This window comes from Castanea sativa, chromosome 7, assembly GCF_040712315.1.
Source record: "Castanea sativa cultivar Marrone di Chiusa Pesio chromosome 7, ASM4071231v1".
NCBI lineage: Eukaryota > Viridiplantae > Streptophyta > Magnoliopsida > Fagales > Fagaceae > Castanea > Castanea sativa.
The window spans coordinates 17,831,923-17,850,682 of record NC_134019.1 but is presented as its reverse complement, the minus strand read 5'-3'; the positions used below and the strand labels follow the sequence as shown (position 1 = coordinate 17,850,682).

The window sequence follows — 18,760 nt, the reverse complement described above, 5'->3', positions numbered from 1 at the left end:
ATGTTATACAATTTGAAATTGAAGACCACTCTGATACAAATTGTTGGAAAAATATATGTTTGTATCACATACAAAACATACACAGCGAAAAATTAACGGATCTACTTCATTCGAATTGAAAACTCTTATTAAAAATCTCTTATATGATCTTAAATAAAAACCCTTATTATAATTGATTATCTAATTGGACTAGCCTTTTGGGTCATTCCAATTGAGCTTTAGTATATGACTTGGAGTGAGACTAAAAGAGAACAAATAAGACTCTAGCTCCAATGGGCCTTGGGCTTTTCTATCAACTCTTAAGAAGTCCAAAGTTACCATTAATTATATTCAATACCACTATATGAATATAATTGCACTCTAGGCCTTATTAATAAATTATATCCCAAGATTTTATAATACATGCAACCCTTTCATAAAAATATTCATAGTAATACAAAATCATGAATGTTGACTGCCACTTTAAAGATTACTACATTTTAATCCTTGAGTACCTAGTTTAATCCTTTAAGTTATTCATCATATATTTATGAAATCCAATTTCATAAATATGTACTTTAGTTACTCCTTACTAAAGTGGTTGTACCCAACACTCTTAATAACCAAATCCATTAAACTTATCTCAATGGAATATTTTATATCTTCCTTAAGAGATTATGAATTCCATTTTGGAAATATATGTTCCATCAACGCTAAATGCGGCTATCCAACATACTGAGGTTTTGATCGTGGTTTTAGATCTCACTCCTGATATATCAAAGCAACCTACACCTCATGATCAGATTCATTATTCTCTTAGGATTTCGAGTTGATGCAAATAGAAGTCGTGAGATTCATTATTCACTTGACAGTCGTTAGGAGAATAATAAATCTCACAGCGGTTCAGTAAAATATATCTTAACTCTTAAAAAATATCAACTAGAAGTCTCCACTTCCATGATTAATACAAATCATCTTAGTTAATATGTTATAGTCTTCAGAGATGAAATGCCCAATTTCATCACCAACTATGAACTAAACTTCTGAATTTACAAAGAACTTGTGATTTATATCTTTTGTGACTAAATCACATAAATTACATACTATGCCTCTCATGGACTAAGATAATGTCCCATTAGTTCATTTATAGATAGTCTCATATGATAGGCCAAGAATGTATTGACCCCTTGTGATAGATTAACCAATTAATTAGCCAAGTTAATTAATTAATCCAATTATCATGCAAATAGCGTGGTAGCACAAACAAATCACCAACTAAGTTAATATGCAGCGAAAAATAAAGTTGACATGGTGATTTGTTTACGAATGGGGAAAAACTCCAAGGCAAAAATCTCACCGAGTGATTTTAAGGTCACCATTCTCGAAAATCTATTATTATCACAACAAGCGGTTACAAGTAAAGGAATCCTAGTACCTTATACCAACCTACAGTTGAACCCTTACTCCAATACACAATTGGACTTGTTTTATATTGATGATCTCTCATTTTCAATGCATGGCTCCCAGTACGTGACTAACCAATCGATGCGCAGATCCTAGTATGCGACATACTCACCAACTTGAGAAGGATGTTGGCTGCAAAGTTCTTTAGTTCATCAACATGATGAAGATCACGAAACTCCTTGGTTACAAAACCCAACGGCGTACAAATGCAGTAGTTTCTTCAAAAGAGAGACGAACTAGGGTAAATGCCTCCGATCACAATATGCTTGAAGAAAACTTTTCTTCATACTTGCGCAACCTTTGACGGCTCTTAAAATAATTCTTATATATGTTTAGGGTTGTGAGAAAAGAAAGCCTAAACATGTATACATGGATTGGTGTGAAATCAGATCTAAAAAACTATTTTTCATAAATCTCGATATATAGGTTATCTATTGAGCAGCTATTGAGCATTAGGCTAAACAAGCCTTTTAAACCTCGATAGATGTTATCTGTCAAGCTTTAAAATCTAGCACTTCTTAACTTGTTTCTTGGACATATTTGCATGGCTTTAATACTTGGACTTGAACTCTTATTCCTTGAAGTATTAAACACATTTTAGATTTACCCAATTACAAGTAAAGTGTGTTTTGTCATAGCATTAGCCAATTCTACATGACATATGATCTTAACATGATTCACATATGTCCTAACATCATATAATTAAACAATTTAATTAATTATGACATGCCAATAAATTGGATTTTAGGGCATAAACCCCAACACCTATGCGAAATGTTTCAATCAAGCAATCCTAGAAATAGATGAAGCGGACAACTAAGTCCAATGATGGCCTTCTAGGATGGTTTGACCACTCAAGACTTTATCTTCTCCTTGGCCAAGACTCCACCAACAACAATGACAAATCTCCTATTCAAAGCTTAAAAATATATGAATGAAGAAGACGCGCTGACAATGAAGGGGATGGATGGCAAGCGAAAGATAGACGACATTGATGAGCCTCTACACAAGAAGAAAGAGAAGAAGGATTGATCCCATAATCAAAAGAATGAAAAGGGAAGCTCGAACCTCTTAAAGAAAATGGTAAATTTCACCCTTCTAAATATGTATGTGGAGAAATTTTTGCTGCAAATCAATGACGATTCGAGCTTGAAGTAGCTAAAGCCTTTGACTTTGCTGCTACACAAACAAGATCACAAGAAGTATTGCCGATTTCACTAAGATCATAGCCATGCCATTAAAGAATGCAGAGATTTGAAGGGGCAAATCAAAGAATTAATATAGAATGGGAAATTACAGAGGTTTATGAAATAGAACTATCATCATCATAGGACAGAAGGAAAGCCCAAGCAAGCAGACATCAAGAAAGATGACGAGCAAGATGCCAGGGCCACTGTTGGTGAGATAAGAACGATCACTAGAGGACTGGTCACTAGAGGGTCGTCACTGGAGGGTCATTTAAATCTAAATGAAGAGCCTACTAAAGATAGGTTAACAATGTTCATGAAGGAATTTGCACATTCGTCATGACAAATGATGAGCATCCAATCCGCAGGGCCGTCATATAAGAAGACGACCATGTAGCATTAATGGCATATTCATTAATGGTTTCATAAATGACCAGCTCCAATGGTCAGAAAGGCCATCCATGAGCCAATTAAGCCTCATATAAGATCAGGCATGCGTTAAGATAGCCAAGAGAGCCATTAAGAGGCTGCCATCAGTTACGTTCATAATGAGCATCCTATCAAGAAGGCCATGAATAAACCAGATGCAACTAGACACCTGGTGCAATGGGATGTCGAGCTCAGTCAATTCGACATCGAGTACAGACCTCAATCAGCAATCAAAGCCCAGGTATTAGTATATTTTATTATTGAGTTCCCTTTTTCAAGTGACGACTAAACACAGTTTTGGACAATTCACGCTAATGGATCATCCGTCAAAGAACTGCGAGCCGTAGGAGTCGTCATGATATCTCCTAACAAGTACATCCTCAAATATGGAGTATAGCTTCAATTCCTAGACATAAATAATGAAGTAGAATATGAGGTAGTACTCACTAGCTTAAGACTATCTGAAATTCTGGGCGTCAAAAGCTTAGTAATCAAAAGCAACTCCAAGCTCATCATCGAACAAGTGAACCATGAGTATGAAGCAAAAGAGAAACGGATGCAGAATTACCAAAGGTTAGCCATCAAGATGGCCAATCATTTTGACAAAATTAAGTTCATCCAAGTGCAAAGGGAGGAGAATTCAGAAGCAAATGAGGTTGCTCGGATAACCTCATCAAAGCAACAGACTCATGATGAAGGAAGGGAAGTTACGAGATGATCCTAACGAAGCTAGAAGAACCATGATCCATTTAGTGAGATTCACCATTCTCAATGGCCAATTATACAAAATAGGGGATGCACTGCCATACCTCAAATGCTTAGACCAACAAGAAGCAAACTATGCACTTAGAGAAATTCACAAACGGATCTACAGAAATTACTCAAGACCAAGGTCGTTGGTAAATAAGGTCGTCAGAGCAGAGTATTTATGGCCAACAATGTAGAAAGATGCATATTTCCTGGTCCAAAAATGTGACAAATGCCAACACTTTGGAAATATTCAGAGAATTCTTGCAAAGAATATGACGAGCATTGCCTCGTCATGGCCATTTGCAACATGGGGAATAGACATCGTTGGACCACTCTCACAACGTAAAAAGCAAACTCGATTCTTATTTATTGCAATTGATTACTTTACCAAGTTGCTTGAGGCAAAACCCTTTGCCAAGATCATAGAGGCATAAATCCAAGGCTTCATCTAAAAGAACATCATTTGCAGGTCCGGAATTCCAAGGATCATCATCTCTGATAATGAGCGACAATTCGATAACTCCAAATTTAAAGCGCAAGCTAGGAATCAAGAACCGCTTCTCCTCCCCTAGACACCATCAGGCTAATGAACAGATAGAGGTAATAAATCAGACCTTACTGAAGATCATTAAAGTCCAACTCTAGGGGGCAAAGGGTCATGGCCATTTTATAATCAGGAAGAATAAAAGGATAAGTTCTCTCAAATGAGTAAACGTATTTTCTTGGAAGATCTGCAAAAACATTGTGTCAATTTCACCAAGGACAAGTTCTCAAAACGAGAGTGAGTCATTTGATTAAATTCACAAGGTTCAAAACCAACGAGTACAATCATAATGACGATCAAATTATCAAAGAGAGGGTAAGTCATGGGATTAAATTCATAAGGTTCAAAACCAACGAGTACAGTCATAATGACGATCAAATTATCAAAGCGAGAGTAAGTCATGTGATTAAATTCATAAGGTAAAAAACCAACAAGTAATGACGGTCAAAATCTTAAAACGAGAGTAAGTCATATGATTAAATTCACAAGGTTTAAAACCAATTAGTACATTCATAATGACAATCAAAATCTTAGCACGGAATAAGCCATTTTGATTGAATTCATAAGTTTAAAAACCACGAGTTCCATCATAACAACAATCAAATTCTCAACACGAGAATAAACCATAATGACGGTTAGAATCTGACCACAAAAGTAAATTTGTGTGATCATCCATGAGGTTTAAATCAATGAGTAAAATTATATTGTCGATGAAAATTCTCAAAGCAAGAAAACGTCATATGATTAAACCCATAAGATTAAAACTACGGTATAAAATCGTACTAATGAGTATAACGGCTTTGACGAGATTCTCAAAGAAGTCATAAAAAGCATGCAACCACAAAGCCCAAAGTTCTTTAGAATTAGCAAGAAGAATGCAAAAGATCCAATGCTCCAAATTGTTCATAAAAGTAGGAATAAAAGAGAAATTGTTTTAAACAAACTCATCAAAACATGGACAAGAACTAGCCCAAAAGCAAGGGCCTTCTCCTTCACATCCTCCTTCCACTCCAGCTTGATCTTTGGCTCGGGCTCATTCTGCTTCTTCATCAACTATCATCTCCTTGTTGATGGCTTCAAAGTCCAAATTGTAGTAGTGAACGGCCTCAAAGTGGTGCTTCATTGTACACCTCCGCAAGAGCTCAAAGTCTTTGAAAAACTCGTCAAAAGTGATGATACCAAAAGCTTCAGACACTTGGAATTCTGCGACTTTCTTCTCATGCTCGTCGGAAACCTTCAGCTTTGCTGACTGAATCTCTTCATCCTTCTGAATTACGAATATCTTCTCTGTCCTCAACTGGTCAGAAACTTCTTTCAACTTGGTTTTGACCTCATTCGCTTGATCCATAGCTTCGATTAGGTCCTTCCTTGTCCTTCAACTCTCAGCCTCAATTGCTTCTGCCCTTGAGTTGGCCATCACGACCTTCTCCTCCGTTGTGAGATAGTTAGTGGTCAGGTGCAATGATTCCCCAAGGACCTGCTAGAAAAATATCACATCTAAAGCAAACAAGCATAAGAGAAGAAGACGACTGTTTAAGAAGACCTCACTTGCAAGATTTTGTGGACATGACGACTAACAAGCTCATGAGAAGGTATGGAGGATAAAACTTTAAGTTCGTTATCAGAGATGACATTATGAGCCCGTCCAAGAGCTGTAGCAGGGTCCGCCCATACGCCCTCACCCTTCTTCTCCTTTCCTTTTCTGGTCCAAGGAGGAGAAGATAATTCTTCAATTGACACTGCTAGAGATGGCCGCAAAGGGGTACGAAGAAGGCTAGATATGACGATGCCTCCACTACCCCCGACCTTTTGCTTCTTCAAAGGAGGTGAAGAAATCTTCGACAAAGGTTGATTCTAGTTCTCCTTGGCATGAGCTTACTTATCCCGGCTAGAGCGAGTGGCCACGTTTGCAAAACAGAATAGGTCATTCATAAGGAAATGATAAAGGAAAGAGAATGATGAGGTAAGGTTACAAATCCAAAAGCTTTCTCCTCTCTATCCTAAGAAGCAACCTCTGGACGGAGGCTGAAGGTTCTTCCCAAACAATGGTTGTATAAAGACCAAAGATCCACAAGCTCATCAAAGTCCTCGATACCAAGAGAGAAGTCCAAAGTAGCATGAACCTGTTCCTGATATCATCTCTTTAAGCTTGGATGGGCTTTTGCTACAAAAAGAAGAGGACTAGGATAAGCAAATACTCAAATGACGAAGAGAATTAAAAGAAGGGAAAATGCACCAAGTGTGGGAACATCCCACGTACGCAGCAATGGGAGTGCCTCACCCCAAACTTCTTCAAAAATGGTTTCCCATTCCCTTCCACAGAGAAAGGAGTACCTAGACTTCCAGTAACGAAAAGAAAAGAAGGAACTCACCGAGAAACGCGGAAGAAAATAGGCTCAAAAGCTTGAAGAATACAAAGAGCAAAACGAAGATAAAAAGGTTTTGTAAAGAAAGACATGAGGTTAGCACGGGAAAACCAACAAACCTCCTTCGCATGTCCAACCAATCAAAAAGTGACACGTGACCACGACCAAACGTGAAAATGAAGGCATATTTAATGTGACCTGAATGGCATCAAAACATCCTCGTCATGGGAAATAAAAACCATCAATATTCCTATCGTTGTCCAAAAATATGACAAAGGAATAAGGGGGCAACTTATGAGTACTAAAATTACGGGTTTGTCATATAGCTAACGAACCTTCAAGCCACAGGCTCGTTCATACAGATGATGAGAATATAGTCCTCAAGGTCATTATATGAGAAGACGACCATACAACATTGGTGAGTAAATGGTCTTTTTATTATAAAAATGAAGAGCCATTAATCCACTTAATGAAAAATTTTATAATGTTGTTCTACATTAAAGTTATAGACCTAATTAATCAGATCAAAATTATAGACCTAATTAATCAGGTTAATTTGGGTAATAATGTCATGAGGCCCGTTGAGCCTTGAAATAGACTCATTCAGACCCATTCCATTATATACCAAAAAATACAAGAATTACAAGCATTTTACATACTAAAAATAGAGAGATTATTGGCAAGGAATTGTGTTCTTTCTGATGGAGCTTTAGGCTTGAACACTTTATGTGAAGATTGTTTTAGTCATTCGACATTTGTTGGGGTTGTTGTATCCTTGTGGAATTTTTCTTTTCAAAGTAATAATATTCAGAAATACTATTCAATTTCTCTTGGTGTTATTTCCATCATTATTATGTTTGTACCAACATCTTGAAACTAAATCGGATCAGTCCTCGCATTCTAGCAATGTCCAAACCAAAACCAAATTCCTCTCTCAAAGGATTTTTAACTTTCAAATTTTACCTAGGTCTAGTCGACCTTGTCTAGGATCCGTAGACTTCAATGACTTCTTATAAGCTCATTTTACTGAGAGTTCACTAAAGTTTGTTCTGACCCAAATCCATATATTCGATTGGCTATAATCAGCTAAGGGATTTTAAGAATTTCCTTCGAAGTGTCCTCGTCAAACCCAGGGCTACTCAACAACTTAAGGCCTAAGGTGAAAGCTTTAAATGATTTTTTTTTAAATATTAATTTAATATATTTTATTTTATTTTTAAATTTTTTTCTTGAGATACAAAATTACTAATTAAATTTTTATATTCAATGGTATAAAAAAGAAGTAATAATTAACAAATGGGTTCTCAACCCACACGGGCTACATACCTACCAACTTTATCAGTTTATTCACTATTGTTAGTATAGTTTTAAAAACTTGTACGGTGAAATAACCCAAAAAGGGATTGATTATCAGTTTTCTGGTCGGATCGAGGTTCGACAGATGGTCGAACTGGTAACGTCATAAATAATTTAATTAATAATTATAAAAATAAATAAATAATTTTATAACTGATCATTTTAACTAAAAAATTAAACAATAATAAAACATTAAACTTTGGCTTACCAACTTTTAGACACCACTAAACACAATTCAACCCCAAAAAAAAAAAAATACAAGCACCCACAGCCTACAAGCCTACTATAAAATATTTTAGTTATTTTTTAACCTTTCAAATGACAAAAAGTAAGTGCACCATGGGTAACAATATCATTGCCCACTTGATATTTTCTTCCCTCCACGCATTCTACACGTTAATATCCCAAGATTCCCAACAACCACACATTTTGAAATCACATCCACAGGTTTTGATTCACTTTTTGCTTTTCATCTCTCTCTCTCTCTCTCTCATATGTGCAGTGCAAGAGCAGCAATAAAAAAGCCTCAATTGAAGCAAACAAATCATTACAAATCTGCTTATCTTTGGGCTTCTTTGGGTCTTCCTCAACAGTCAACACAATATAGTAAATCTGATATTTTTTTTTAATTTTCTTTTGAGCAAAAGGTAAGTAAAGTAAACTTGATGTTTTTGGTTCAATGTGGGTGTCTTAGACTTCACCACTTCATACTTGAAAGAGCATTTTCAAAATCAAAATCTCTCTTCTTAAATCTGAAACAAGATCTATCTTTTTAATTTTTTAGTTTTTTTTTTTTTGGCTAAAAAACACAATAGCTGAAGTATTTATGAAGAAATGCTAAAACCAGTTTAACCGCACCGGTTTTTGGTTATGCCGGTTGAACCGGAAATTTGTACTGTTTATTTGATTTTTCTTTCATTTTCGATTTTAACTAGTAATTGGACCGAATTAAGGTCTGGTTCCCGGTTGAACCGGCCAGTCTGGTCCGATTTTTAAAACATTGATTGTTAGTTTTTTTTTTTTTTTTTTTTAAAGTCTAAATGTGTCGGTGTGTTTTGTACAAATTTCAAAATTAGACGAAGGGATAGTAACCGTGTATGGAGTGTGGACCAAGGAGATTAAAAAAAAAAATAGTAAAAATAAAGATAAAGCTTGGAAAGTACTTGAAAAAGGTAGATGAGTTTTGTCCTTATTACAAATTTACAATGCTCTTGCATTTCAGAAAAAGATGGGAGGACGGGTGAGATTGTAAGAGGTTATCTTGACATGAAAGATTGAAGCAGCCTAGTGAGCCCACAAACCGTCCACCACAAGCAAATATTAAAATGAAAGTTTAAAAGGAAAAAAATCAAGTTGAAAAACGCAAAGCTGGGGATTTAATTTCTTCAATAAATAAGATGGGGAGACAGAGAGATAGAGAAATGAGAGAATTTTTTTTTCTTTTTGTTTTTTGTTCTTAGAGATTTATAGTCTTCCTCTTGGCATATTTTAAGAGATCGTTAGATTTATTAATGAATTTGTCTACTATTAATTTAGATTTTAATTTTGTAAGGAGTATTTTGATTGATTTTTGTTTCGTCACCTTCTCTTAATCTTTTGTATTTTGGGAAGTGGAGCATTTTTTTTTTATATACAAGATAGAATTTTTACTCTAACTTAATTTAAGTGTATATGTATGTAAAACTCCCTCTCAGAGACTTGAACCCCAACCCTTACCTCTCACACCTCACAAGCATTTATACTTGTAGAGTGACCACCGCACCAAGAGTGCGTGGTGGTTGGAGCATCTTTAATACACAATGCATTCTATTGGCCAATAAAAGAGTCCTTGTTTTCTTCTTAGGGAAAGGCATAAAGCAACCTGAATTAAAATATATAGATAAATATAATATTATATTAGTTAAAAGAGGAGACCTTTTATTTGGGGGGGGGGGGGGTGGTGGGTTAATCCATTGTCTAAGTTATCTATGTACTTAAGCCAACCATTGCTTGGATTTGGGAACTTCCATCCCAATTTACTTCGATTCATCAGATGTAAAACCACCAAACAAAGAATCTCCCCCAACTCTTTGCTGTAATTTGGGTGTATCGGTGGGGGAAATGGTGATAAGTGTGGGTTTGGCTGTGGTTGTGGCTTAATATTCTTCACCCTCTATTTTGATATGATTTATAGGTCACGATCCAATTGGTGGGTGATGAAGGGTGTGTGGGTTTAGTTGGTAGGCAATGACGAAGATAGGGGCGATTTGGATTATTGGCAAGGTGCTGGACCTTACTACAAAAAAGGGGTCTATAGCCGCGTTTCAAAAACGCGGCTATAGACCCCGAAAACACAGCTATAGGATATAGCCGCGTTTACAAACCAAGCCTAAGCTGCGCAGCAACCTAAAGGTCAGACCTATAGTCGCATTTTTAACCACGACTATTGGCTTTAGGTCTATAGCTGGGTTTTTAAAAAACGCAGCTATAGTTTGAGACCTATAGCCACGTTTTTCAGACTCGCTTTGAGCTGCGTTTACAACCGCGGTTATAGGTTTTAAAAAAAAAAAAATTCTGGGTGTTTTTTTTTCCCAAAAAATTCAAAATTCAAACAAAAAAAATTCAAAATTAAACACAAACCCAGAAAATTCAAAATCAAACATAAACCCACAAATTTCAAAATCAAACACAACATACTCACAATACAAACGCACCCAGAAAATTTAAAATCAAACACAACATGCTAACAATGCAACCACAACTTGCTCCAAAATATAAGAACACAAACCCATGAATCTCCTCTCATTCAGAAAAGCAAACCCATATCTATCACTAAATCCATTCAAGGAACACAAGTACAAGCTCAGAAATACAAAAAAACAAGCTCAAGAACACAAACCCATTTAAACATAAGCTATCAGCAACACAATAGCACAAATTCAAGCACAAATTCAAAATTTTCAGCATTTCCTCCATTTTCTTACTAACTAAACATAAAATAAAAAAATAAAAAAAACTAGATCTATAGACAAATCAGTGTGTTTGAGATGAAGAAAAAAAAAAAGAAGTAGCTGCAAAGAAACAAAGAAAAAAAAAAAAGAGTTGTGCTGGAGTGAAGAAGAAAAAAAAAAAAAAAACCTGTCATGACTTGCAGAAGAAAGGAGCAAAAAAAGAAAGAAAGAAAAAAGAAGCAGGAACTCCAAAGAAACAAACAAACAAACAAACAAACAAAAAACTGAAGAGTTAGTGAAGAAGGAAAAAAAAAAAAAAAAAGAAGAAGAAGAACAACAAGGAAAGAAAGAAGAACCTAAAGCGTTGAGTGAAGAATGAAAAAAAAAAAAAAAAAAAAAAAGATGATGAAAGGATGAAAGTGGGGGTGGGTGGGGATGTAGGTGAGAAAGGGGGGTACGTGGGAAGCTTAAGAATTTTTTTTTTTTTTTTTTTTTTTTGTGTTACATATAGTTGCGTTTTTTTAAAAACACAACTATAGGTCCCCTTAAAAATATCAAAATTTATTACAAGTCCCACCTTTAAAAAAAAAATTTCGGCTGGAGCTGCGTTTTCAAACGCAGCTCCAAGTCCCACTTTTAAAATAAATTTATTCAGTTGGAGCTGCATTTGAAAACGCAGCCCCAAGTCCCACTTTTGAGCTGTGTTTGGAAATGTAGCCAGAGGGGGGCCTATAGCCGCATTTTTCAAAAACCCAACTATAGATTAATTCTATAGCTGCGTTTCCTAGAAACGCGGCTATAGACGCTTTTTGTGTAAATGCGGCAAAAACAAACGCGGCCATAGCCCGCTTTTTTGTAGTGCCTGTGAGATGATAGATTTTTTTCGAATTGCTTTGGCAACGATGGTAGATGTAGTAAATTAATTTCTTATGAAAAATAGAGTAATGGCAACTGTTACAATAACGAGTTATGACTTGCATGTGCGACTGCATGTTAGAGGTTGCAAGTTGCAACAAATCATTTATAAGTTTGAGTGACATTTAAAATACAGAAATACAAAACTTTTGTACGACATTTTGTGTATTATTCTATATTCTATCAATCACAACTTGTCATGTATTGATTTCACTTTTCTTATAATTTAACTGAAATTTAAAATAGAAAAAAAAATCATATACATAATAAGTTGTGATTGGTAGAATATAAAATGGTAGACAAAAAATAATACAAAGGATTTGTATTCAAAATGCAACACTATTTATGTGAAAAAAAAGGAAAGGACGATCACACTTTCTTGATCTCAACCTCTCCTTATGAAAATAAATAAATTTTCATTTATTTTTGTTAAAATTTATTCTTGAACTATGATATTTAATTCTCTACTTGTAACACAAATGTTTTTTTTAGAATGCAACACAAATTATTTTTTTGCACCGAGGTTAACGCTACATGAAAGTGTAACTAAATATGTAGTAGTACTAAATAGAACAATAATTTAACCAAATCAGACAAATATCAAGAATTTATTGAAGATTTTATACAAATATTTGAAAGTGTAAAAAATACAGTTAAAATCCTTGAGATATAGGCTAATTACAATAAGGTTCAAAACTAACTAAATAGGTCCCTAAACCGAACTTGGTCCTTAAATTGTTACTCATTTTCTCCTCTTTCTCACAACGATTAGAGACCAAGTTGATTAATTTTTTAAGAGTCTTAAACTTAGTTAGTATTAGCCCAAACATTAAGAGTGTTAGCTATATTTTCCCCTATTTAAAAATATTTTATACATCAAATGAGACTTGAAGCGATAGTGCATTAAATCTAGAAAGTCTTCTTTGCTTGGTCTAAACATTTCTAGCTAAAATAACTTCAGCAATCAATTTGTCCACATTTTGGTACGAAGAACCACCAGGTTTGGTAGCATCCTCTGCCTTTCTCTTCCACTTCATTATATTATTCTTCATTTCTCTACCTTTTACACCATCCATTAACTTTCTAACAAGCTTCTCCACTTCATCTCTTTGAACATTATTATCTATCTCCATCCCAATTCCTAACTCAACACAACAATGTCGACAGTTTGTCTGTTGCTCAGCAAAGAAGGGCCAAGAGACAATTGGAACTCCATAACACACACTCTCGAGTGTTGAATTCCACCCACTATGCATTAAAAAACCCCCAATTGATGGATGCTTTAGGATTTCTTCTTGAGGACACCAACTTGCTAACATGCCTCTATCTTTAGTTTTGGTAACAAATTCAAAAGGAACAATAGCTGAATCACCTCCAACAAGATCCGGCCTTATAATCCACAAGAAGGGCTTTTCACTGTTGCTAACCCCCAAGCAAACTCAATGAGTTGCTGAGGTGTCATGATAGTTATACTACCATAATTTTCATACACTACATAGTTTGGCTCTTTTGAATTTAGCCATTCCACACACCCTAGTTCTTCTTTCCATAGATTTGAACCTATTGATTTCAAGTTATCGTCCTTGATTTGATCATCAAGCAACACAAGTGGTCCAATGGTGTATATACAAGGAAGCATGGAGGATAAAGCATCCAACACGTCCTGTTCAAAGGAGTCAAATGTGTTCAAAATGACAGCTGAAGCTCTTAATGTTCTCTCGGATTCACAGATAAGGAAGTTAAGCATGATGTCATTCTCATCCGTGGTTCTAATAAAACTTGGAAGATCCTTAAGACGAATATTTTTCATCCCAGTAATCCAATCTATTTCAGTTTCCAAGTATCCATTTATTAGATAGCTGGCATCTGTAAATCACATGGGATTGACCATTGTTAATATCATACTCCAATTAAAATACTAAGAAATAGCATGCAAATTTTCAAATTTAAAAAGGAAAAAAGAAATCCCTTTATAATTTGATAGATGTAGGATGTAACTGACATAGAGAAAATGTTATTGTTGATCTCCCATCCCATGTACATCTTTTTTTCTTTTTTCTTTTTTTTATGTTTGATTTTAAATTAAACTTAGCATGTACAATAATTGAATGAGATATTAATAATGTAGACGAGAGAGAGATGTGTACACATTGAACACCAATGTCAATATAAGTATATATTATGATACAAATTTAGGAGGTCATCCCTATTTAAATCTTTCAAATTCCTTTTATTTTTATTCATATATAAGATACGTGTTATTTAAAAAAATTCAATAATCATCCAAATCCATGTAAACACATAAAATAAAGCTTAAAAGATACATGTTAGACCTATTAAAGCTTAAAAGAATCTTAAAAATTAAAATGGTAGTGGATATTTCCCACAAAATTATACCTTGAGGGGTATCAAACCTCGTTCAACTAGATGGCGATAATGTATATAGCTCAAGAAGCCACAAGCGCTAGGTGTCCAGAAAAAACACATGGAATTCTGAACTTGTCAGCAGCATCAAGAGTGAAGGACATACAACCATCTGCAACAATACAGGTAACAGGGGGCACATTCGAAGACGAAGTGTCGTTGAGTTTGGTAATGAGGTTGCAAAGTGGGACTAGGCAAGTCTTTGGGAGGGATTCAGCAAGAGAGGGAATGTCTTGGCTGACATCTGCGTCTGAGGGTGGGAGTCCATCGGAAATGGTTTCAAAGTGAAAGCCAGGGAAGCCATCAAGGGAGTTGGGACCTCTAGACCTGAGTAAGCGTTTGTGGTTGTACTCTGTGTTAACAAAAGTCACGTGAAACCCTTTATGGTGGAGGAGTTTTGCTAGCTTGAACATTGGGTTTATGTGACCTTGAAGTGGGATTGGGACGCAAACTACGTGAGGTTTAACACCTGCGCTAATTGAACCCATCTCTCTTTCTTTCTATCTGAAATACACACTGAGGATGGGACAGTTTGTTGTGAAATTTGGGTCAGTCCAGGCCTTTATATAGGACAAACTGCTGAACATAAAAAGTTGGCGTCGGCAAAAATACGATCACTGCCGGAGGGAAAGCTCAGGGAAATTTTTTTATAAACTGTGCACAGGTTGTCTTTACAAAAATGGGAATCTGCTGTTGTTACGTCGTGAGATACGTTTTCGATTGAAATTTGTGATAATATTTTATATAAAGATATCAAGCGAAGATTGAGATTTGACTTGGAGCTGTCAAAATTTCACACGCACACGTCTTATGCTATCTTTGACAGATGGCCAACCATGAAGTTCGCTCATGACGGCGATGGAGAATTGAAAAGTGTGAATGCGACTGAGCCTGCGAAGGTACTTTGAAGCTGCGTATCATCAGGAAGAAGAAAAGAGGCATTCACCTACGTCAAAACTGTGACAAAGTTGACGAAGACAATATTATGGTCTTAGATTTTTGTCAAACGAAAAATATATTGCCTAATTATGCAGGGGTGGGTGATGTAGGTATATCATTTGAGGGAGAAAGTATTTCCTACCGCTGGTCTCATGATACCCATATGCTTCCCATACGCCTATTCAAATAATTCCTTGTATTTTGGGGTCAGTGTTCTGTTGTTATTATTTGAAGTTTGAACCCGTTTTGTGTTGTGGGGTGCCAGAGCCCTGTGAAACTGAGGTGGGCACGTGTTTGTGTAAACTATGATTATTTGGATGTAAGATTGTATCATTTGTATGTGACTACGGAAGCTATTGTGTGAGTGTTTAATTGCGAACGATTTTCATGATAATGTTGTGTATACAGAGAATGAAATGCAAATACTGTATTTTCATCATGATAATGTTGTATTGGTTGGATTTGATGTTGAGAAATTTCTGTTTGTTTGAGTCCCTAGAAATTGTTTAAGAGAATGAAAAAAAAATGAAAGATTTTATTTTTTTTGGTTTTAGTTCCTATTTTAAATATTTTAAAAAAATGATTTTATTTTAATTATTTAAAAATTATAAGCTATTTTATCTGACAAGGAATAGTTAAGTCCAAGTATAACTTTTCAATTGGATCAATTAACAAACCATAAGCTTACATGGTATTTACTAGACACATTAGTAGAAAATTAATGGAAGGGCTAACAATCAAAACAGTACTTTATTTTGTGAAATTCAAATTCTGAAATATTAAGATATAAAATCTAAAAATCTCTAAACTTTAGGATGTGTTATAAATTTTAACCTAACTTTTATGTATATAACTTTTTTTTTCCTATTATTTAGCTCGGGAGAATAATATTCTTTCACATCCATTTATATTCATTATTTCACACACATTCACAATTACACAAGAATGTTCACATTTTAATGCATAAAAATAAATGTAAAAAAAGAGATATGAAATGCTAGATCAGTATGAATCAAACCCTTTGGGTAATGTTGTTAGACAACAAAGCAAAAAAAGAGGAAGTACACACATGACTAAGTGCTTATTTCGTACTTAAAAATGAAATTGAACTTGAGGGACACAAAAACTTTCAAGGAAAAAAGTAATAAGACACCTAACAATGAAAATCAACCATCTCCGTTGATCTCGCCAGACAAATGATAATTGAAAAAATTACAAAATAAAACAATGGTTACAAACTTACTAAGCTGAACTATTTTGTTTGTTTTTGATAGATAAATCTGAACTATTTGGGTTAAAGATAGAGTTATGACAACTATCAGAATAACATGTTAATTATCGACATCACATGCACACATTATTAGAAAATTTTGACATTAAAATGTACTACTGCAATAGTATTTTAACTATTTTCAAAAAAAAAAAAAAAAGGAAAGTTGCGATCACATTCTCTTGTCTCAACTTCTTTAACAGTTCACATATATTTTTTCTGACTTTTATCGAAAGTTTCCGCATGAAGTTCAAAATGTATGTTCTAGGCTTCTAGCATTTGGACAGAGAATCATGACTGGGTTTTCACGTTTTTTGTTAGTACAAGAATTGCCTGCCTGCAAGTGTGAATAAAAATCATGATGTTAGTTTCACACTAATTGCGCTAAAAGAAAATTTTCAGAGACAATCAATCACACCCAATTTCATAGCTCGTTCATTTGTAAGATAGTGAGTAGTCAATATTTTACATTTTGTATGATCCATCATTTACGTTAGAAATTGGGTATGAGAATTGTTGTCCGTAAGCAGACTACCTTTAAAATTGTAGGGAAAAAAAAAAAAAAAAAAGAAGAAGAAGAAGAGGAAGAAGAAGGCAATAATGGTTGCCTCGATGTTGATTTGATGAGGTGGAATGAACATTGTATTGGCTGCAAAATGGCACCAAGGTGATAGCCATCAAATTATTCAATATTCAGTAGATTTGGTGTATTCTAATTTGTAATTTTGGTAAAATTATACAAATAAATTTTATTCATAACATAACTAAGACATCAAGAGTCCTGCTATAATCCATATATAGGTCAATTTTCAAAATATGAATAAAATACAAGATGAAAGATTCACAGGGACAATCTATCGAATTCAGTGGCCGATTTGGCATCACTCTCAACTGTAATCCTATCCAAACTCCATTTTTTTGCCATGTTCAAGGTCCAATAGATTGCTTCTAATTCCATTTGGATAGGGATCTTGGTGTAAGCCTTCTTTGAATAGCAAACACCAATGTCCCTGTCTAATCTCTAGCAACGTCGGCAAGCGCTGAAAAATTGCTACCAACAACAACCTCACATTTGATTATACCTTTTTGTGGCTTAGACCACCGAGCTACATCTTGGAATTCAAAATTGAGGTAATGAACTTGTCTAGGGCTAGCATGTTCTTAGGCAAGTTTGGATATTCCCTTCGATCATCAACTGTAATTGATCTCGATTGTGTTTTCAAACATGTCTTGCTTTCTTAGCTTCCAAATTTGGTCTAAAATCTAAGTTCCTGATAGGGTGAGGTCTTTCTTTTGCACAAATGATAAGTTTAATTATGGTAGAAGGGATATTGGAGCTATGAATAACTTAGCAACGTCTTGAAACTGAATCGGATCAGTCCTCACATTCCAGCAATATCCAAACCAAATCACTCAGCAATGATAAGTTTAATTGTTTATGTTAGGGACATATTTTATGTAATTGATTAATCCTTTGACAAAATGCACTTTACTTGTAATTGGGTAGATCCAAGATGGATTTAAGACTTCAAGAAACATGTTGTTCAAGTCAAGTGTTAAAGCCATGAAGATTTGACCAAGAAACAAGTGAAGAATAGCTGTTTATTAAAACTCAACAGATACCTCAACAGAAACAGTATCTATCGAGATATAAGAACAAAACTCGACAGAAGCTGAATCTGTCGAGATTTGCGAAATCAAAATTTTCAGATCTGATTTTCGGCCCATGCTGAAATATTTGTATAGGGTTTTTTTTCTCACAACCCTAAACATATATAAAGCTTTTTTTAAAGGCCGTCAAAAAAGAGAATGGATGCAAAAAGTAATCTAGTTCATTATTCTCTCTGAATAAGCTACTGTGCCTTTACGCCATAGGGTTTCATAACCAAGGAGCTTCCTAATCTTCATTGTTTATGAACTGAAAAATTTTGCAGCCAACATCTTCAAGTGGGATCCATGCATCATTATTCTCTCTGGTGTTAGTCACGTACTTGGATCCATGCATCATTGGTTAGTCACGTACTGGGATTTGTGCGTTGAACTGGAAGATTTTCACTACAATACAAGTCCAATTGGGTATTGGGATAAGGGTTCAATTGTAGGTTGGTATTTCGGAATAGGTCAAAGGATTTGGTAAGATTCCTTATACTTGTAACTGCTTGTAATTGATAATAGTGGATTTTTGGGAGTGGTGACCTAAAATTCAC

General features: G+C 35.0%; 1 pseudogene; it reads right to left on the bottom strand.

Annotated features, from left to right (window-relative positions):
* Nucleotides 1–12,585: 12,585 nt before the first annotated feature.
* Nucleotides 12,586–15,762, bottom strand: LOC142643499 (7-deoxyloganetin glucosyltransferase-like; annotated as a pseudogene).
* Between the last annotated feature and the right edge of the window lie 2,998 nt (nt 15,763–18,760).